At 39.6% G+C, this 23,313-nt stretch overlaps 2 protein-coding genes across 3 annotated transcripts in view; one reads left to right on the top strand and one right to left on the bottom strand.

Moving 5' to 3' along the window:
* The window catches only part of LOC136830834 (DNA-binding protein SMUBP-2-like), a 713,243-nt gene that overhangs the window by 169,253 nt on the left and 520,677 nt on the right, over positions 1-23,313 (bottom strand). The gene's annotated exons all lie outside the window — the stretch shown is intronic.
* Positions 23,054-23,313, top strand: part of LOC136830835 (alkaline phosphatase-like) — a 177,998-nt gene continuing 177,738 nt past the window's right edge. Inside the window, exon 1 of the mRNA XM_067090813.1 lies at positions 23,054-23,152. The gene's annotated coding sequence lies outside the window, so the exon portion shown is untranslated. The remainder of the gene's footprint in view (positions 23,153-23,313) is intronic.

Here is a 23,313-nt window from a genome sequence, read left to right as displayed (position 1 = left end):
ATAAGTTGATGAACTTATTATCAACTAAATTCCCTTCGAAATATATTATTTCAGTAGAGTGAATTGATAATAAGAACATTTCTCCCCACAAACACACACACACACACACACACACACACACACACACACACACACACACACACACACACACATATATATATATATATATATATATATATATATATATATATATATATATATATATATATATATATATATATATATATATAATATTGTAAAAGATTAGCGCCAAAATACACTAGGGTAAGGGGCCCAGTGAGGGCCATGGCCCAGTGGGGACGCATTTGCTATAAAAAAAACTTCTATACCAAAAAATGCAACTTCCAATCCAAAAACAAAAATAGTAAAATATATACCTACTATTGTCTAACACTTGGGGATTATCAAGAAAATCAAAGATATCTAATGTGAGAAAAAAATTTCAAAAATTTTTTTATGAATCATGAATTTCCTTAGCAAAATGCTAAGAAAGTTTTTTTAAATCATATTATTGACCTAGCAAATCTAAAGTAACTGCAGTTTTCTTTTTCAGAACTGAGGATGCCTTAAATGCATAGAAGAATGAAGAGATACCTGAAAATATAAGAGGGGGGAGGGGAGGGGGCGTCCTCACTAGGCCCCCCATGAAATAGGTGGCCCCAATAAGGCACTTTTCAGAAATCGTTACAGAGGTTTCTCATGAAGGACAGAATATATCCAACTATCACCCCTAATGGTCTATGCACATTAGGCTGGCTTTTGCCTGATACTCACAATGCCAATGCCTTGAAGTGGGACTACATGAGGCCCAGTAAGGGCGCGTGCGCTGGCCCTAATAAGACGCGTCTTATTAGGGCGATTGGGATCGTCCCCACTGAACCTCTTACTTTTCTCTTTAATTTTACTAAATTTGAATTATATTACAGGTGTAATAAGAATAAATATAGGTAAATAACAGGTACAATGGGACCAAAAGCAAAAAAACAAAAACAGGCCTCCACAAGCAAGCGGCAGCAATATTCTGAATTGGACCTTCAAGCTGCTATTAGCGACATCAAGAGTGAGTTATCTTACTAATTATGGCAAAATGTACCAAATTACATTTTCAATACTTTTATTACTAACAGGTTACCATAATAGCCAATCATTGTAATATTTGTCCTTAAATTACAGATGCAGTCTGTCAAAATAAGATCAGCTGGGAAGAAGTATGGCATCCCTGAGTCTACTTTACGTCACAAGATTTGGGCTACCATCCTATGGGTATGAGAATGGGACCACCTACATTGCTAACAGCAGCTGAGGAAAATGTGCTGGTTAATTATATCAAAAGGTTCAGTTCAACGTGCACATCCAGTATCTAAGAAGAATATCATTGACACTGTCAAGCGATACTGGAAGAGGAAGAAGCAGAGGGGTAGTTAGGAACAGGCCAAGTTCATTTTATGGCAATGAACCAAAACGAAAATGGTGGAGACTTTTTCGATCAAGGCATCCTACTATAACATACCGAACACCAGAGTCCCTGTCAAGTGCACGTAAATCCATCAGTGTTCAAGTCATCAAACAGTGGTTCCATGACCTGCCAGCAATACTTAGCTGAAGAAGACATGTCGAATGCTAAATGACCCATCACGTATTTTCAACATTGACGAGTCTGGCTTCTCTCTGTCCCCCAAAACAGGCAAGGTATTAGCAGAGAAAGGAGACAAGATAGTATTTGAAGAGAGCTCTATCTACAGTAAAGTCCAACATCACTGTTGTTGGCAATATATGTGCAAATGGGTATTCCTCCCCATGATTATATACCCTAGAAAAAATTAATGTTCAGATAATAGAGGAATTTCCTGATGGTTACCAATTCAGTTAAGGTAAAGCGAGAAAGGCTATATTACCTATGAAACACTCTATGAGTTCTTGTGTAATGACTTTAGTGATTGGCTAGATGTTCATGAAGTCAAGCGGCCTGTGTTAGTGTTCACCGATTGGCATGAGACAAGGAACAATTATTACTTGGCCAGAAACTGAGCAATTAAAAATAATTCTTTATGGTCTGCCCCCGAACACGACGCATCTCGTGCACTCTCGATGTTGCGTGTTTGGGCCGTTGAAAAAGCCCTGGATAAAAGCTGTACGAGACTTTGAGCACCTCCATCCTGAAACTGTGATCCAACAACTGCTTTGCCAAGGTCCTAATTCCAACATATTACAAGTATGTAACAGAAAAAACATCAAAGTGGATTTGAAATGTGGACTCTACCCATTTTAATCCGGACAACCCTGACTATAAGAAGCTTGAATCAGCTGCAGCTCAGAGGGAACATTCCACTTCAATCTTTGAAGGTGTGGACCAAGGTAAAGTTAGCCTATCCATTCTATAACAGAACTGATGATTTAATATACTGGTAGTTAAAAGTTTAAAACAAGATGCTTATTGGTATAAACTGCAGCCATAATCATACATCCAACTCTTTGGATACTTGTATTCATTCAGTCTATTTTGTATCTTCTTTTTCTACAAAAAAGGTGGATTCATTGAGATCTGTCAAACTATGAGGATGGAGACTGTGAATAGCAGTACCCAAACAAAACCCTTCAGTTATGCCCAACCAGACACTGACCTTACATGTTTGCCAGGAAACCAATTACCTAGGTTTGTAGCTACATAAACAATGCTGTATTATGCCTACATATTTATTTCATCTAACCTGCAAACATATAGCAAAAATTTACCATATGGACTATCTAAAAATTACTCTATATTTCCCTACTTTAATTTCTTGTTTATGAATACCTATTGTACATCAATTTCAGATCATTGTGCGATATGGTATTAGAATATCTGAGATATAGGCCATTAGTTTCCTACTACAGCAATAAAACTTTTGATCCCAAGGCTGCCATACCTTCACACAGTCCACAGCCCTCAACTTTACAAAGCCCCACAGCCCTCAACTTAAAAAGTCCTGGACATTCTGCCACAAAAAACTCTGAAGTGAGTCCTTTTATGAAGTGTCTAACTTCTACCCTGAACGACGGCCAGGTCGCGGTCCTAAGCATGTGAAGACTCTATTGGATAAAGTTTATGCAATATCATCTGATAAGATGATTGAAAACCTGCGACAGCAAAGAAAATAAAGAAATTAAAGAAACATCAACAAATAAGAAAAGGAAAGTAGGTGACAAGGGTACAAAAAGGCAGAGTAGGACAGTAGGTGCCAAGGTGGCTCTATAAAGAAAAGTAAAACTAATGCCCCTCAATGGAAGAATCTGACCATGATGTAGATGAATCAAGTAAGTAGAGAATAAGTCATATCCTTAATCCATTTGGTCTACCATAATTATATATCATGATATATTGTATATAGCATATACAGTTTTATAAAAACTAGTGAGATAGTAGCCTACATATGAACCCTAACTCAAGGTATCTTCTTTCTGTTTGTTTGTACAGTGAGCACTTGACTCCTCCAGAAGGAAGCCTTGATCTTGATATGGACTATGGGACAGGGGACTTTATGCTGCCTGAAGATGACCCCATAAGTGGATCTTGGGTTGGTGTGTGCATAAAGAGCCTCAGTCTACCTCACGTGGAAGGCAGCATGTCTCTTTTAAGGTGTACATTGCTCGGGTAAGACCATGTAAACATATTCCACTCACAGCCTATATATATATCTGGTATATGCTTAGGGTAACATGAATGAGTGTGTGTGTATATTTTTCTTCAAAGATATCATCAAAAAGAAAAGCATGCATGAGATAACAAGAAATAATTATCCTATTTCAGATTAAAGACGTAGATGAAAAAGGAGAATATACAGTATCCTTTCTAAAGGAGAAGTCCAGAAGGGTTTTCGTTGCAAAGGAGGTAGAGGAGCTGTCTTACCCTGTTCACAGGAAAGAACTAATTGTCCTCTCTACCCCACCAAGTCAATACCGACAGAGAGTGTTCGGTTTTATCATCCCTAAAGATGTCAAGGAGACATTAATGAGTTTTTAGAAATCAATAAATTTTCTGATTTACATCATTTCTTGCCAGATTATTTTTTATTTTTGTAATGTAACTGATTAAAATGGCTGTGCTAATGTAAATCTTTCATTTCAGACCCTTTTTATTGATAAAAACCTATAAATAAAAAATATATGCAAGTGAGTCCTCACTGGGCCAGGTGCGTCCTATTGGGGCAAATTTGGGAAGTGGGGACGCATCTCACAAAATTTTCATCTGTCAGAATGTTTGGACAAATAAATCAATTTGGTGGTTTGGTATGAAAGAACAACTATTCCTAGATAATATGAGACCTAGCCCAAGTGAAAACTTGGTCTGGTTGACCATCTGGATTTTTAAACTAAATTATCCAAGCATTTTGCGTCCTTACTGGGCCCCTTACCCTATGCTTTCTGCTTTGCTTGGCCGATAGATAGGCCTTTGTCCATCTGAACCTGCGAGTAGTGAATTCTGGTTCAGGTTAGTTCGAAGCAGTACATTCGGGGACTCTGAGAGACGCTCAAAAGAAATAATCCTTTGCCTAGGGCAGTAACTGGCAGGCGCCTTTTCTTTGGTACAGAAGCGTGACCCAGTCTGGCCATTGCCCCCTACACCTGTCCAGAAGCAATAAAAGGTCAGGGCGAGAAAAGCTCACTCTCACACACAGCCCAGTAGTGGAAGGAAGGAGGTCACGAGTGCAGACCTCCCCCCCCCACTTTCCCTCGACGCCACTTGGAGTAGCTGCCCTTTGCTTTGTACCCCAACCACTTGGCCAGCATCCAGTGCAAGTGGGGATTTGCAAATCCCAAAGCGAGCGGAAACTCAACTGCAGCCTTGCATCATCACAAGGGCGCCCTTTTCCTCACCCGACCTACGACTTGAAAGCAGTTCCTTGGTGAGGGAGGCCTTTGTCGACGCACACACGTGAACCCTGGCAGAAGATGACGCTGGACGCCAACGTCAGCCTTACGCCCCTACGATTTGGTAAAGTACCTAGAAAGAGTTGCTTAGTCATGTTATGTTTGCCCTTGTGCATTTATTAAACTTCTGGGCCTATATCTTGGTATTCTCTGAGCTTCTTGGTTCAATCCCAGCCCACGTGTTCACTGCCTTCTTGCTCTTAGTCACTAGTCAAGCCTCGAGGATGTCCTTGGCGCCCTCAGCGCACTCCTGAGTACAGCATTCCCCAAATTCCAGCCCTAGATTGTAACCTGGGTCCTCATATCGTTTCAGAAGGACGATCGTAGCAGAATTCTCCTTGGTCCGTGTTCCTGGCATTCCCAAGCTTTTCCTCCCCTCCCCCACTTGGGAGGACTTCTGCAGCAGCAATTTAACGTGTTTTAACTCAATTTCCCTTTTGATCTTGTTTGTCATGTAAACATACCTATTTTTGTATCCACGTGTTTCATGCACTTCCCTTTGAGAAAGAGCCCTGAGCTCCTGTATAACTCCTTTTATTTTTTTGTTTTATATGTTCCTGGTTATCTTTCAAGGCCATTGTAAAGTACTAAATGTGGAGACTTAAGAATTACCTGCACCAGGAAACATAAAAAATTGCGACCATGGCCAGTGATTCTCGTAACGATTGCATCCCACCCCTCCCCCTTTGTTGTTTGTGTTGCAATTTGTAAAACCAGCAATTAGCTCAGCTAAGTTGGATACGAGACAGATTACTAACCTTTGAAAAGCCAGCGCAACAGGCCAAGGAAATTCTGCGTAAGTAAACTGTGTTTATTTAGAGCAGGACACTTTAGCAAACGTGACTAAACCTAGGAATTCTTTTTTATAGTAGGGCGCATGTCAAAGGAAAATGAGAGAGAGGATCGCCGAAATTTAGCTTTTGAAAGCCTTTGCACGCGGCTTGCATGCCATTCAAGTAGGTTATTTAGGTGCTAACCCATTAAAGGAATAGTGCGCGTATTCCTCCTGTGAAAACCTGTGATTTCGAAATCGAATCCTTAAATAGGCGGGAGAAATCGACTGCAAACACGTGTTCGAAAGTCAGACTAGGATCGCTGACTCATTTTACTCTCTCTCTCATTTAGAAATAGGGCGAAATCATATATTATGCTAGGCTAACGCGAAAGACTGATAAGAGGTCAACAACCGTTGTTTCGTTCCCTCAGTTCGGGGAAGTACCGGGTCTGTTTACCAACATTAACTTCGTTCATTCATTCGTCGCAGACAGCTGGCCCAGTGGCCTATGAGATAAATACCCGGAAGGGAAACGACCTTGACCGGCATTCGTAGCCCAGTTAGGAATGTGTAAAAATTTGTTTGTTCGATTTTATTCACTCTCCCTCGGCTCGCTCCACCAAATTGTTTTGCATTACTGGGGGTCTGACATTATATGTTCTTTTTTTTGTGTTTTGTTTATGCTTTACTACGGCTGTGTGTGTTGCCTATCTGTTATGAATTTGGGATTGCCACCCACCTAATTGCCCTTGAGAATAACACTTCTCCCATAAGTAAGGAAAACTAGCGCTCTCGCTAATCAGACCTAGTCTGTGCGGGAATTCTTGGGAGACCAATCATTTGCTCCATACTGTCCCCAAATAAACCCGTTCGTCGGTAATTTGGTGAGACCAATTCATCTTCAATTCAGTCCCCAGATAAGCCCGCCTTGTCGGTACTTTGGGAGACCCATATATATTCCAATCTAGTCCCCAAATAAACCCGTTCGTCGGTAATTTGGTGAGACCAATTCATCTTCAATTCAGTCCCCAGATAAGCCCGCCTTGTCAGTAATTCAGGAGACCCATATATATTCCAATCTAGTCCCCAAATAAAACCGTTCGTCGGTAATTTGGTGAGACCAATTCATCTTCAATTCAGTCCCCAGATAAGCCTGCCTTGTCGGTAATTTGGGAGACCCATATATATTCCAATCTAGTCCCCAAATAAACCCGTTCGTCGGTAATTTGGTGAGACCAATTCATCTTCAATTCAGTCCCCAGATAAGCCCGCCTTGTCGGTAATTCGGGAGACCCATATATATTCCAGTCTTGTCCCCAAGTCAGCCCGTTTGTCGGTACCTTGGGAGACCAAATATTTGCTCATTATCGTCCCCAATAACCCGTTTGTTGGTAACTTGGGAACCGGAGAATTCCCATTCCTAATTCCCCAATGTAGCCCGCTGTGCCAGGGCGGGAGATCATTCATACGTCCCTTTTGGGGAGGATTCCAAATTCCCACAGCGCTGGGAAATTAATTCTGTGTGTTACTTGCATCCTCTCCCACCTGCAAAATGTCGACACGATCTCAGCAGAGCGAGGATTTCAAGTTCTTCATGTCCTCCGGGAAGGAACTCAGCCTTTCCGGGAGAGAACTAAGAGACTGGTTACAGGAGAGGATGGACGCAATACAGGCAGAGAGACAGGCTCAGGAGAGATGAGAAGAAGCAGAGAGACAGGAACAAGAAGCAGCGAGACGGGAACAAGAAGCAGAGAGACAGGCTCAGGAGAGACGAGAAGAAGCAGAGAGACAGGAATGAGAAGCAGCGAGACGGGAACAAGAAGCAGAGAGACAGGCTCAGGAGAGACGAGAACAAGAAGCAGAGAGACAGGCTCAGGAGAGACGAGAACAAGAAGCAGAGAGACAGGCTCAGGAGAGACGAGAAGAAGCAGAGAGACAGGCTCAGGAGAGACGAGAAGAAGCAGAGAGACAGGCGCAGGAGAGACGAGAAGAAGCAGAGAGACAGGAACGAGAAGCTGAGAGACAGGCTCAAGAGAGACGAGAGGAAGTGGAAAGGGAAGAAAGGGACAAGCAGCGTGCCCATGAACTCACGATGCTGCAACGGCGTGGCCCTTCGTCTCCACCTGCCACCCAGGGGATGAATGCCTTCAGCCAGGCTCTCGCCTGCACGCCAAAATGGACGGAGGCTGAGCCTGAGGTGTGGCTCGACAGCGCCGAGACAGTCTTAAAGGCCTGCCCCCTGAGTGCAGCCGAACTCTCCCTGGTGTTGGGCAAGTTCCTTGGAGGGAAGGCCCTTATTGCCTACAAAGCCCTCCCACCGGAGGAGCAGGAAAATTGGGAGGTCGTCTGCCAGACTATCGCAAAGGCGTACGAAATAACCCCTGAACGCTGGAGGAGGCGTTGGTGAGGGCTAGTGAAGGAAGCCAATCAGACCTGGGCCGACTGGGCCTACCAGTCCGAGCGTGCCCGTGCCAAATGGTTCGAGTCCGTGGGGGTTACGACCCTCAACGAGGCAATCGAACAGATAAAAATAGAGCACTTCCTACTCTACGCCCCTCCAGCCCTCACCACGCACATCGCCGAGAAGGAGCCCCCAACCTTAGCTGATTGCTGCCGATTAGCGGATGTCTGGGACACCCATCACCCCCTGGAGAGCTCCCTGCAGTGCAAAATTACTCCACCTGCCTTCCTTTCGGGTGCCCCTCCGCTGAAGAATGGGCAATCACAGAAACCCGTTGTGTGCGGGTTTTGTAAAAAGATCGCGCATTCCAAAGAGCAATGCCGAAGTAAACCCCCAGAGCCTCTTTCTCCCGGACAACCCACTAATAAGTCACCTGCGCCCTCTGCAGAGGCAGTGCGAAGAGATTTCAGCCAAACCTTTTGCACGGCGTGCAAGGTCTATGGCCACTCTTCCTCGTGGGCAAAATGCCCGAGAAACAATAAATCCGGTAATCCTGCCGTCGCCCTGGCAGTAACGAATCCCGATTCCTTAGGCCCTCCTACCGAGGGTCCCATATATGTGGCACCTCGTCAAGGTAGATGCTCAGCACGCCAGGTCAAGGCATTTGACGACTCTGGCGCGCAAATTTCCCTCATAAGGAAAGACAAAGTTCCCTATGGAGCTATAATACACCGACGCAAACTCGTCACAATTGAGGGCATCAACGAATTTAAGCTGATCCTCCCTACGGTCCAACTGAGGGTCACCCGACCCCACAGAGCCAGGACCCTTTGTCTCGCCGTAGCGAAACACATTCCAGGAGGCTATGACGTCCTCCTGGGCCAGGACTTTACGTCCCCCTCCAAACCACGACAATTCTGGGGTCCAAATTCCCCAACTAATCCTCCAAATCCGAGTCCAGATCTTCACTAAACCTTTTATTCCTCGTTCCACCAACTGCTGTTTTTATTCCCTTTTCCTGTCTGACTATACCCACAAACTCTCCACACAGCCCTTGTAATTCCACACTGGAAATTTACACACTCTTAATGTACTTTTATCTCCATGCTTTTAACCTTTGTGCAAAGTTCATCTATTTACTCCTTATTTGCTATTCTCAATCTTTTCTTAACCAACTACCTTGTCTTTATTATATTTACAGCCACATTTTCACCCTTCCTCCCCAACTCGCATCTACACTTTTACTTCATCTACATAATGATAAGATCCCCCTCCAGTCTCTCCTTTCCTAAGTATTACATCCATCAACTTATGCTTCTAACTACTTTGTACTAACACAATCTAGCAAACTCTTTTCTGGAAACCCCTCTGTTTCCAACAATCAAGCCTCTTTCCAAATGCATTACTGTACAGCTCTTCTACTAACAACAACATCACTTTCTCTGCCATTCACCTTTTGCAAGCCTGGCCCAACCACCCTTTCATGTTCTTTAAACATAACCACCCTTTCATGTTCCTGAAACACAACCACCTTTCATGTTCCTTAAACACAACCACCTTTCATGTTCCTTAAACACAGGTAAAAAAGACTCAAACTTTCACAAATGAATCCTCTTTCATGCTCATTCTTTTTTCTTAATGGACCATCCTCATTACCACCATCTTTACCTGTGCCACATTCAGTCTTAACAAGTCTGTGCTCTTCATCTGTCCAATAAGTTTCCGGACACTACAAGCGCTACCTTTACTCTAGCCTTATGCCTTTCAGCTCACACAGTCACAATCAATCTTTGTCCTTCTCATTCCTGCACGCACTGATTTCACATTTCTCTCATGAAGATCCAAAACATCCAGCTTTTTCTCCTCAAATATACACACACTACATATAGATATATATACTGTATATATATATATATACAGTCATACCTCGAAATTACGCGAGGTTAGGTTCCGGAGCCCCTCGTGCAAGGTGAATTTTCGCATAAGTTTAGCATGGTCTTTAAAAATGCTAATAAATGTTTATTTCCAGAGTTTAAGTACTAAATATGACCCTAATCATGCTCCCAAAGTATTAAGCTAACTTTTAAATGAACTAAAGTTAGTGTCATAATATCGCATTTACAGTAGATGCGTACGTATACTAATGTTACCCCTAATTCGTGGATGCCGTTTTCTTTGTCACTTAGAGTAAAAGCCGTTTTCTTTGCGTCACTAGCCAAAACGTCGTGTCAGTCAACAAAAGTACAATTCCATAAAATATCGAAAACATGTACATAATGTTCGTAGAAGGTAGTACAGTACAGGTAAAATTCAACCAATTTAAAATTATATACTGTACAGGTAATGACGTACAGAGAAATAATAAGTTGTAAAGTATGTTTGAGCTAACTAGAGAGAGAGAGAGAGAGAGAGAGAGAGAGAGAGAGAGAGAGAGAGAGAGAGAGAGAGAGAGAGAGAGATACTGTAATAAAGTAACTCTACTGCTTTTGTATCGTATTTATGTGCAAATATATAAATACAAGTTTTCCATTCTGATTTTACACCTAAAAACACGAAAACTTAAAAATTAAACACACTTTCTACAGGGGTATCATCTTTGAAAAATGCAGTAACTAGGTATTACATCTTGTAAAAGTACACCAACTGAACGTGCTGTAATTACATGCACATACAGATTGCACCAGCACTTTTCTCCGAGGTGAACAGAGTAATTTTCAAAGAATGACACTTATACAACTCTTAGTTACATCTCTGATATTACATTAACGAATTCATTTTATCAAATGAGCGCGACTGAACAACCTCATCTCAAGGTCATGTAAAGTCCTTGTGACAAAAGACTTTGCAAATGGACATAATACTTGTATGATATTTATGTACAGAAATATAAATATAAATTTTCCATATCGATTTTACAGTTAAAAGCATGAAAACTTATAAATGTACTTCAAACATTAAACAAGCATTTTCTGCAGGGGTATCATCTTTGAAAAGTGCAGTAACTTTGCAAATGGGTATCACATCTTGTAAAAGTACACTAAGTGAATGTGCTGAAATTACCTTTGCATCATATTTATGCATGTACAAAAATAAAAATAATACATTTTCGATACAGATTTTACACATGAAAGCATGAAATGCATTTTTCATAGAGATTTTACACATGAAAACATGAAATGCATTTTTCATAGAGATTTTGCACATTAAAACATGAAATGCATTTTTCATACAGATTTTACACATAAAAGCATGAAATGCATTTTTCATACAGATTTTGCACATAAAAGAATGAAATGCATTTTTCATACAGATTTTACACATAAAATCATGAAAACTTGTAAATTACTTCAAAATTAAACACCCACTTCTGCAGGGTTTCTCGAGAATTTTGTGTGTCTGTGAAAAAATCGCGTATGCCCATTAGTTAGGTTCCGGTGAAAAGTTCGTGTGTGTGTGAATTCGCGCAACTCGAATCGCGTAAGATCGAAGTATTACTGTACTATATACAGGCAGTCCCTGCTTATCGGCGGGGTTCCGTTTCTGAGGGTGTGATGATAACCGAAAATCGCCGCTAACCGAAAATCGGCGATTTCGGCGCTTTTCAGGGGTTATCGGCGCTGAAAAGCGCCAATTTTCGGTTATCGGCGCCTCTGTTAGGTATGTATCGGCACCAATAAGCGGAAATCGGCGATTTTCGTCGCTAGACAAGCCCCATAAAACCGGATCACTGTTAACCGAGCCCGCCGTTAACCAGGGACTGCCTGTATATATATACTATATACATATATATATATTATATACACACACTAGCTGACCAACCCGGCACTGCCTGGGAAAATTCTGAATTACAATTGCTAAACTCTCTCTCTCTCCTCCGAACACCCACTCTACTCTCTCTCTCACTTCCTCTCCCTCTCACTCACTCTCTCCCTTTCCTGTTAAGATAGTTGCTTCAGTTACAGTTACACTGCCCAGCATTTTTGACATATTATATTTCACCCCTTCTCACCCAGCAATTCTATCGGGGCTGAACTTGGACTTAAGGGCATCAGGAGTGTCACTATTCATCTCAGTGATCTCAAAAACTAAGGATTAGACTCTAATATCAGTCATTTTTGACATTTTATTTTTCACCCCTTCTCACCCCCCGCTTCCGATCGGGACTGAACTTGGACTTAAAGGGTGTCAGGAATCACTATTCTTCTCAGCAACCTCAAAAACTATGGATTAGATGCTAATATCTGTCGCTTCACTTATTTTTACATGTCACTCCCTTCCTATCAGGGCTGAACTTGGACTTAAAGGGCATCGGGAGTGTCACTATTCTTCTCAGGGACCTCGAAAACTATGGATTTGACACTAATATCTGTTGTTTTCAATTATTTTTACAGGTCACCCCTTCCCACCCATTCTCACCCCCTCCCTACTGGGGCTGAACTTGGACTTAAAGGGCATCAGGAGTGTCACTAGTCTTCTCAGGGACCTCAAAAACTATGGATTAGATACTCATATCCGTCATTTCAGTTATTTTTACATGTCACCACCTTCCCACCCCCTTCTCACTCCCCTATATCAGGGCTGAACTTGGACTTGAAGGGCACCGGGAGTGTTACTATTAATTTCAGCGACATCAAAAACTATGGATTAGACACTGATATCTGTCGTTTTCTGTTGAAACTTCAACACGAGAGATTGTACATTACTTTTCTGCAAGTTTTGGTATAGTATTATGTATTCTTTCTAAATTTACGTAAGTGGAAATGTGTAATATGTAGAAGAAAGATACTGTTTTGTTGTTTGTATTTAGTAATGGAAAGCATTGTTTTGGCTGTTTCATGTATTTAATCGTAAGTATACGTGTAATATTGCTTAACCATCGGCATCGGTTGTTTGTCCAGTAGTTACTCGAACATCTGGTGTCAGTCGGCGACGGTTGTGAGAGCAGTCTCATCGCAGCCTTGGTGCAGTGTAGTCTAACTAGTAGGGACTCAAGAAAAGGGAATGCAGCCATAGTTGTCGGTGCCTCCAAGTCCACTTAAGTATTCCCTTTCATCTTAAAGCTCATTTGGGGAGATTTCCTTTGGGAGATATGCATATCTCATTGTAAGGAGAATTTCTTGAAGTGTGCTTTGAATGAGGGTTATGAAGTAGACATTGTGCTCATGCCAATCTGATGCCAATTCGAGCTAGGAATATCAAATACGCCATTTTAACTAACAGTAAGTTTATATCATTTATGTCTTGGATTAATATATACAATGCAATGCACTGCTTTAAGTGCAATTTGGAATGGCATATGAGTGAAGTAGCCATGATGTCGTAGTACAAGACTTAGGCTGCGATTAGGTTACTACGTTTCAAACAGTTTAGGCTGTATGATCACTTTATGATTTGAAATGCTCTACTTGTTCTGAATGAGTCAGAATATTTTTGGTTATTTTTACATGTCACCCCCCCTTTCCACCACCTTCCCTATTGGGGCTGAACTTGGACTTGAAAGGCATCGGGAGTGTCACTACTCCTCAAAAACTGTGGATTAGACACTAATATCTGTCACTTTATTAAGTAATTTTTACATTTCACCCCCTTCCCACACCCAACCCCATTTGGTGCCAGAGATGTCTTACCCCCACTGTGTTCCTTCCTGGATGGTTAAGTCATATGTATACCAGGTTTGGCTGAAATTGCTCAATGGGTTTCAAAGAGTATGTGGAACATACACACATACACCCATTTATATATATATATATATATATATATATATATATATATATATATATATATATATATATATATATATATATATATATATATATATATATCTTCCCAAGTATCCCAGCCACCAAACGCTTAATTTAAAGTTGGAAAATACAACAGTACATTTTGGCACTGCTGCCTGAGAAGGAAGGGCGAAAGGTATATTGGCCCCTCCCTTAATCCATTAATTGCATTCTGTATATCCCTTTCAACTTTCTCTCCTCGAACATGTGGCACTGCAGAACCTTTTGTTTACAGACATGAGGGTGTGAAGAGACTAAGTCTGGCCGGAGGCAGAAAAGAGCCAGCAATGCAGATTAAGAGAAAGAACATCTGGCATGAACACCTGGATCTTGAGTCATAAATGATGCACGCGCATAGGGAAATGACAGCAACTCCATCTACCTGTGGATGACCTCCTAATCCCTGACCGAAGTCATATAAGGACCTCACCAAAGGAACAAGAGAGAGAGACATAGCTGGGCACGAGCGAGACACATCTCCCCCTTCCATTCCCGCCTCCTTCAGTGAGCCATGCCCAAACACATGGTCCTATCCTGTACGGACCCTTAGTACTCTTACCAGTGAAGCCTTTATCCCTCCTCTGCTGCCATTACCCTCAGTGAAACCACCTCTTCTACAAGGTAAAGTGATCTGTTGCAAAGGTTCTTCCAGTCAGTCACACTGTTTTAATTCTCGTACTAAACTTCATATTTCCATTTCTAAGTGCCAGTATTTCCATATCAACCTTGCCTTGTTAGGGCAGTGTTACGTAAATGCCTGTGCTTAAATAATCAAATAAAATCATGTGTTTAAGGCTTCTTTGGCACCCTCTGTGCTTGCCTTGTCCTATGCACATTTTACTGTGTCCTTACTGTCTTTTAATTCATAACTCTCCTCATTTACAGAGGGTTTGTTAGCCGTGGAAATCTCTCAAGTGTGCCTTATATCAGCATCATCACACCGATGGATACACCTTCAAGTTTCCCCAGTTATAATTAACCTCTCAGGCCTTGCCTGCCTGATTAGTCCATTTCATCTTCTGATAGTTCATTTCATGTAAATACACGTCATTTTAAACTTACCCTAACGAGTTTACTTACAAACACCTTGTGATTTGAGCCCTCAGGTCAGTTAAATTCCCCCTTTTTCCTTGTGTTTTACGATTTCCTGAATCAATAGCAGTCAAATTTTATACAAATATCGAGGTAAGTAACGAAATCCTTCATTTAGAGTCTATAACTGGCTCATGATAAGCAATTTCCCAGGTTAAATCGTAAATACACTAACACCTTGATCTTACACGATTCGAGTGGCGCAAATTCACAGACAAGCGAACTTATCATTGGAACCTAACTAATAATTGTCATACAGACACGCGACATTTGCGAATCCTCGAGAGATAGGGGTTGTCCTTACTTAAGAGAGTGAAATTATTTATCAATTATTACGGAGATACAGAGAATAACATAGAGAGAGAGAGAGAGAGAGAGAGAGGGAGAGAGAGAGAGAGAGAGAGAGGTTATTCTTATGTTAGATATCAAAAGATGGAAATTCATGATTTATGAAGGAAAAGAGGAGAGAGAGAAGAGAGAGAGAGAGAGAGAGAGAGAGAGAGAGAGAGAGAGAGAGAGAGAGAGAGTATAAAAAATCTTTTGACACATTGTGGGAAATGATTGACACTTCTGACAGCTTTGCCCTCCCCCTCTCTTCAAAGGTTTCTCAAAGATTGGGAAATGGTATCTGTTTGTTTAAAATATCACACAGTTTACTATAGAAATGTATAAATTTTGTAATTACAGTTATATTATTATTATTATTTTAAAATTAACACTTATTATTTGGTAAATCATTTATTTATCAACTTCGTTTTAACGTGCTTTTTCCCATCTTTATATGGGGTAAGCATGATGCCTTCTTTTCGAAGGACTTTGATTTGGCGTTGGGGTAGGCCGTAGCCTCGATCGGCTGCCCTGCCTGACATCGCTTAGATCCCGGTAATGATGTGCATGTGTATCGTACCAATCCCCAGCTCCCTCACTCCCAGCAGCGAGGAGAACTGGGCGGTTAGGTCGACAGTTCGAGACGTGTGAGGTGTCTGTTATGTTTTTAGAAGATGTTGGAGTGGCTTTGTTTATGTGTGTATTAGTCTGTAACACCCATTTGCTTTCAGCAAACCTATCCGTTGATTACATACTGTCACTTTGTTGTGTTATTTTATAATTAGTCATTTTATTCTAGTTTTTGTAAAGCATATGAACTGTATTATTATCCATTTAGTTTGTTTTCCTCCTCCCCGGTGGTTTGTCTGTTTAGTAATTGTCACTAATGACCATTCTGTCTTTTCATATATTTGTGAGCGAGTGGTGCTGTCACCATGGCTGTGTCGGAGGTTCTTTCGACTGAAGGAGTCAGTTGATCTCTGAGCCTTATTACTCCTGGTGACTGCTGAATTTGCTACGTAACGCCTGCTTGGATGTACTATTACTTAAAGGATTACACCTCATCCAGCCTCACCCTCGGCTCAGTAAATGTCGAGGGGCTCTCGCTTAGCCAAGGTATAAGTGAATGATATTTTTTGGATTAGTCAGGCGATCTTTGATTGGTCTCATTTGGACGTCCCGAGTTTCCTGGAGGATCATCCTTGTGGACGTAGGATCGCTGTTGGATGTGTCCTATCGAGTACCATAATTATATTCATTTGCCTTCACCACTTCACCCCCTCACTTTTGTCTCTGGACGCAGAGACATATAAGTATCTAAAAAGATCACGGCTATAACTCCAGTGTTACGGTGGACAGCAATATATGATTAAGGAGATCACGGCCACTGCTCCAGTGTTTCGGAGGAGGGAAATTATCACTAGATGAATTAGTTTGTAATTGATAGGTTGTTCTTACTTTCCGAATACCTTCTCTATCTGAACCCCCTTCTCTTTGTGGATGTATCTTTGTTTTTTCTGTCTTAATTGGGTAAGTGTGTTGGTTTATAAATCTTTCAGGTTGATTGGTGTTCATTAATAATTGTATTCCGAGGTTCAGGAATAACTTCTATCTGCATATTTTTGTATTAAATTTAAGTGTTTTTGTGGTGTTTCGTTTTCCCCCATGAATTGATTTTTGCACTATTAATATTATTTGAGAGCTATTCCACTGACTGTGGACTTAGCTTGTGGTTGTGAACAGAGTTTGATAAGAAAGTTATTTAATTTTTAGTAACGGAGGAAAAGGAACGTTACAATACGTAATCCCATTTATCAACAAAATAAATAAACATATACATGTAACCATAAAAAACCTCTCATCTCAGCAAGAGATGAGAGAATTTTTATGGTTACTTGTAATTTTAAAATATTAATTAAGATTAAATAATAATAATAATAATAATAATAATAATAATAATAGTAATAATAATAATATAAGTTTAATTACATAATTTATACATTTCTATAGCAAATTATGTGATGTTTTAAACAAACAAATATCATTTCCCAATCTTTTGAGAAACCTTTGAAAAGAGGGGTGAGGGCAAAACTGTCAGATGTGTCAATCGTTGCCCACAACGTGTCAAAAGATTTCTGGTACTCTCTCTCTTTTTCCTTCATAAATCATGAATTTCCATCTTTTGACATCTAACGTAAGAATAACTTCTCTCTCTCTCACGTTTTTCTCTTTGTCTCCATAATAATTCATAAATAATTTAACTTGATATTTTAAGTAAGGACAATCTCTCTCTCTCTCTCTCTCTCTCTCTCTCTCTCTCTCTCTCTCTCTCTCTCTCTCTTGTTCGTAGTTAGCGCTCATGCATTTTTACAACTTATCATTTCTTTGTACGCCTTTACCTGTACAGAAGATAGTTTAAATTGATCTAATTTTACCTGTACCGTCCATGAACTGTAAATGCGCTAGTGTGGCAAATACGTTCTAAAACTTAGAGGCATGACAACTAAAGAGTTGTATTAGTCCAAATAAAACACACTGTTCATGAAAAAGCATTTCAGAACAAAAAGAAAGAGACATAGAATAAAGAAGTTATTAAAAAGAGGTTAAGTAGACTTCTAAACATAGATGATCGGAAGGGGAGAGGGAGAGAAATTCTCTTCCAACTCTCTATTTTTGTCAACCATTTATTTCTTTTTTTAAGGGAAATGTATTAAGCTAACTTTTAAATGAAGTTACAGTACTTTTAATTTCATTAAAAAATTAGCTTAATAATTTGGGAGCATGATTAGGGTCATATTTGGAGTTTAAACTTTAGAAATAAGCATTTATTAGCATTTTTTGAAAGCCAAACTTGCACGAAAATTTGCCTTGTGCAAGGGGTTCTGGAACCTAACCTCGCGTAAGTTCAGGGTATGATCGTATGTGTGTACATGTATGTATGTATGTATGTATGTGTATATACACACACACACACATATATATATATATATATATATATATATATATATATATATATATATATATATATATATATATATATATACATATATATACATACATATATATACAGTATATATATACAGTATATATATATCTATATATATATATATATATATATATATATATATATATATATATATATATATATATATATATATATATATATACATACAAATATACATACATACATACATACATACATATATATATATATATATATATATATATATATATATATATATATATATATATATATATATATATATATATTGTTAGGAACAATCATTTGCCGATTGTTCCCTTGGTGGGTTGTTGCCTCCTTTGTTCCTGTTTGTTTTTCATGCTGGCAAGTTGGTGTATGGTGGATGGTGTCAGACTTTGCCAGTCAGGTCCAGGACAGCAGCAGGTCATGGTAGCAGAGCAGCGGAGAGCATTTTTTTTTTTTTTCTGGATGCGATGGTTATCGTCTCGACTCTGTTGTGAGCGTCCAGTGTTGGAGAGCTGTTCCTGAGGACTTGATGGTTGCCATGTCGGCTCTGTTTAGTTGTCCTGCAGTGTTGGTTTTACGGCTCTTGTTTTATTCCTTTATGCTGCTTGTTTTTTATTTATTGTTGCTAATGTTATTTATGATATTATGCTGCCTGTGTATTATTATGATTCTTTTAAATTGTTTAATTATGTGAATTTTATGTTACTGTCTCACATGTTTGTTTATTGATTTGGTCAACATGTTTACTGATTTGGTCTTTTTAAGTTTTTCTCTCCTGGACTTGACTCACTTGTAAATTTTGTAAACAAATTAATATTAAGGTCACTTTTTGGTTTTGTTTTGCTCTTCCCTCTTTTGTTTGCCACCTCTCGTTAGTCACTTCAGCCCAATTGCCTGTTTTTGTAAAGAATCTGTTGATCTCAAAGTAACAAGATTGTAAGAAATATATATATATATATATATATATATATATATATATATATATATATATATATATATATATATATATATATACTGTATATATAGTTACAATTAAGGCCTTCAGCAACTTCAATTAAGCATAATTTTATTTGGAAAACCATAATACTCTAAAGATTCAAATCTGCTGCCCCTACATAAATTTGTGGAGAAAACCACGACGAGACCGGATATGCCATATGTCTATCCTTGAATTCACCCTAAGCATATTGTACATATTCAGTTTTCTCTCGAGACCTTTTCACTATTCCAGGCATAACCTGACTGATGTGGCAGCGCTGCATACTTTGCCCACTCAACCCGGGAGAAAAGCAGGGAAGGTGGGCCATTGCGTGTGATCTCTGCCTCCTCCTTCTTCACCGAGATGTGACTGAGAGATGACACAGCCTCCGCTGGGTCCCTTGTTGTTACCTGTGGGTGCCATCTTGCCCACCACACGTGGAGACAGGTGTGACTTTGATACGGCCAGCCATCTCAGACTGTCTTTCCTGGACATACAGAATGGGAAATTGTCCTAGAAGTGCATACATTTATTAACACAGGTTAGTGTCTGGTTTTGATAAGTCTCAGCCCCTCCTTTATTCCTTACCACCCACTCCATCCCATTATCCTCTCAATATCCTACTCATATTTCTCAATAATTTGTCCTACTCCCCCTTCGTCACCGGCTATCCTCTCATATTACCGCCATTTAAATCTTGTCTTAAATTAAAATGTTAACCCAAGTAAATCTGCTAATTGATCCAGAGCTCTACCCTGTAAGAGCCTAAATTTGATCTAGCTATATCCAGCCCATCCTTCAGGTTTCGGCCCAGTTAGGCTGTGTAATTAATTAATTACTGCGTGCATGCTATTAATTAATAATGAATTAATTAGTTACTGTGTGCATGCAATTATTTATTAATTCCTGCATATCTCCTTTCATGCAGGTGTTTTTTTTTTTTGAGCTGTGTTCACTTCGTCTGACCAAAGCTGCCACCTCAGTCAACCAGACCCAGTGTGGGGTCCAAGATTGCATCATTTACTAACCTAATTATTGCAGTGATTACCTTTATTTGTTGAGCTGATTTATTTCTTGATTGTTGATTTCAAGTATACACACTCAATTTAGTGCACCTGTCATGTGTCACTTGGCAACCTTCCCCCTGTATTTCATAAATCTTAATTGGTTTACGATCAAGGTCCCCAAATTACTGACAACTTAGAGTTATTGTATTTTGTGTTCACCAACCGTGACACGTAACAATATATATATATATATATATATATATATATATATATATATATATATATATATATATATATATATATATATATATATATATATATATATATATATATATATGTATTACATACATATCAAATATAAGGAGCCCATAAAAATGCCAAAATGTAGAAAGTTAATGCTATATTTCAGGGACAAACTGTCTCTCTCTTCAGGAAGTAATGAATGAGAAGAGTTACAGAAAAGCGGTATTTATACCAAAAGGCCCATAGGTCAGCTGTCGCGTCACTCTGGTTGACAATTTCTCTTTAATCTTCTTAACCACTGGTTGAAGGAAGATTTTATCTGTAATATTTTTGAGTCCCAAGCTCGTTTTGAAAGGTTCTTCGTATTTCTTTGTTTAATCAAAGCTGATTCTACCATCTGGCTTTTGAACCGACAATTGCTGCTATAAATTATACATGACAAATTCCATTTTATTCTGTGTTTATGGTTATTTATGTGGTTAAAAATAGCTGAGCTCTGTTGTCCATGCCTATCTGAACGTTTATGCTGTATTATTCTCTGGGGGAGTGACTTACCTGTAAAACCGATATAGGATTGGTCACAGTCGAGGCAAGGGATTTTGTAAACTCCTGTGTCTTTGGGGACTGGCTTTTGTTGGACGTTAATCAGGGATTTGGCTAAGGTATTTGAGTAGGACTCAGATATTATACATAAAATCCTCCTCCAACCAGCGATTAAGAAGATTAAAGAGAAATTGTCAACTGGAGTGACGTAACGTCTGGCCTATGGACCTTTTAGTATAAATACCATTCTGTAACTCTTCTCATTCATTACTTCCTTGAAATATAGCATCAACTTTCTACATTTTGGCATTTTTATGGGCTCCTTATATTTGATGGAATTCTGTTTCAACAGAAAATATTTCACAGTCATATATACTGTATATATATATATATATATATATATATATATATATATATATATATATATATATATATATATATATATATATATATATATATATATATATATATATATATATATTATATATATATGTATATATAATATACATACATGCATCTTGACCATTTTTATATTCACAGATATTAAGCCACAAATATTCGCTTAATCCAGTTGACTACAGAAACTACTAGGATTTTCTGCACGAAGCGGTAAGCGAAGTAAGCGATTTTCGACGCCGGTGGAACCTTTTTGCATTAGCTAGAATGTTTCTTGCGACTTGGGGAAGTAGGATAGCGGGAGACTGGCGCGACGTTTTGCCCATAATTCCATTATCAACAATACGATTGTCCTGGATACAGTCTCAACAAATTTCCCGTGAATTTTTGTTGATGGAGTGAATGACCATCAAGTCATCGAAAACAGTGAAAGGAAACTTACTGATATGAACCTATATATTATGTATGTCTGCATACATACACACACGCACACAACGCTGGATCGGACACCTCTGAGAAATGTCTACGGCACATCAATGTCATTTTACAAGAAAACCATCAGTGTTAAAGAAACAGTCCAGATTCGGTGAGAGAGAGAGAGAGAGAGAGAGAGAGAGAGAGAGAGAGAGAGAGAGAGACGATATCCCACAAAGTACTGCTTCACGCCCAGAGGCAAAGGACAAACTTTCAGTTGCTGTCGAAGGAAAGAATGAAAAGTGATGATACTGAAAAAATGATTACTGATGACTTGAAGAGTAGAGAGGGTCGGCACCTATCCTTCTTAAAGGCATCCTCCCGACTTTACAATATTTAAGGGAGAAGCCGAGTCCTCATTTTCCAGGTAGCGTGACACACTTAGTTCCACAAAAAATCAAATATTTCTCTTTTTGAGCAGTTACGATCTGTATCTTTCTGCAGACGGAACAGCAGTTCAAATTTTGACAAAGACATTCTAAAAAGCTGGAAAATATAATGTCGTCCTTTCTTGGGCCATAAAAGAGTAAAGCTAATGAATGCCCCCTCTCCTGCTCTGTGGGATGGACCCAGTTAAATCTATTTCCCGATCTCCTTTTTCGTAAGTTGAAGAAAACGATGCCTCCTCTCTAGCATTCTTTCTGAGGCTACAGCTGAAGTAGGTTTATAATGACTACTAGTCCTGTCTTCTACATGCCGTGCTAAACCGCTTGTTGTTATTAAGCGAGCAAAACCACCTCGTGTGTAAAAGCCCTTAACAAATCCATTTGCCATAGAGGAAGCCACCACCAGGTTTGGCCAAAACTTGCGTTCATGACTGACACGAATGCATAAACGAAAAATGGCGTCATTCACTCCCGAAATACGGCGTTTTAGGACACCGCATCTGGTCACCCTACATTCGAAGAGATTAAAGATTTCGGGAATTCATTCCAAGTTTCATGATCATCTGACGGTAACTGACATCAAAATTATTTGTTGTACATTAACCAAAAAAATAATAAGAAAAGGTACGGACGAAGGAAGGGGAACGAGCCGGGGAAGAGCACTAAAAAGAGTATTTTTCCTGAATGGCAATGTTAACGGCATCGTACGGTTAAAGGACAATGGGCAACGTTCCCAGGCGAGATCAGTCCAACAACAACTACTGCTCGGGGAGGGAGACCGGATTGACTGTGTGTGTGGTGCCGAGCGCGTTTTTGGGGATCATCGCCAGAGACGACGGAGCTCTTTTCCAGGTGAGAGAGATGATGGTGTGCGTTCTGCAATCTTCTGACATAGATATATGAAGAAAAAGTGAATAAAGCTACGTTCCAAAGTCTCCAGGGAAACGAAAAGCTTGTTTTCTGTTGATGAATTCTGAGTTCTGTAAATGAAACTTGAGACTGTTTGTCACTGA

The sequence above is a fragment of the Macrobrachium rosenbergii genome, chromosome 47 (assembly GCF_040412425.1).
Source record: "Macrobrachium rosenbergii isolate ZJJX-2024 chromosome 47, ASM4041242v1, whole genome shotgun sequence".
Classification (NCBI taxonomy): domain Eukaryota; kingdom Metazoa; phylum Arthropoda; class Malacostraca; order Decapoda; family Palaemonidae; genus Macrobrachium; species Macrobrachium rosenbergii.
This window is presented reverse-complemented; position numbering and strand designations above follow the sequence as displayed.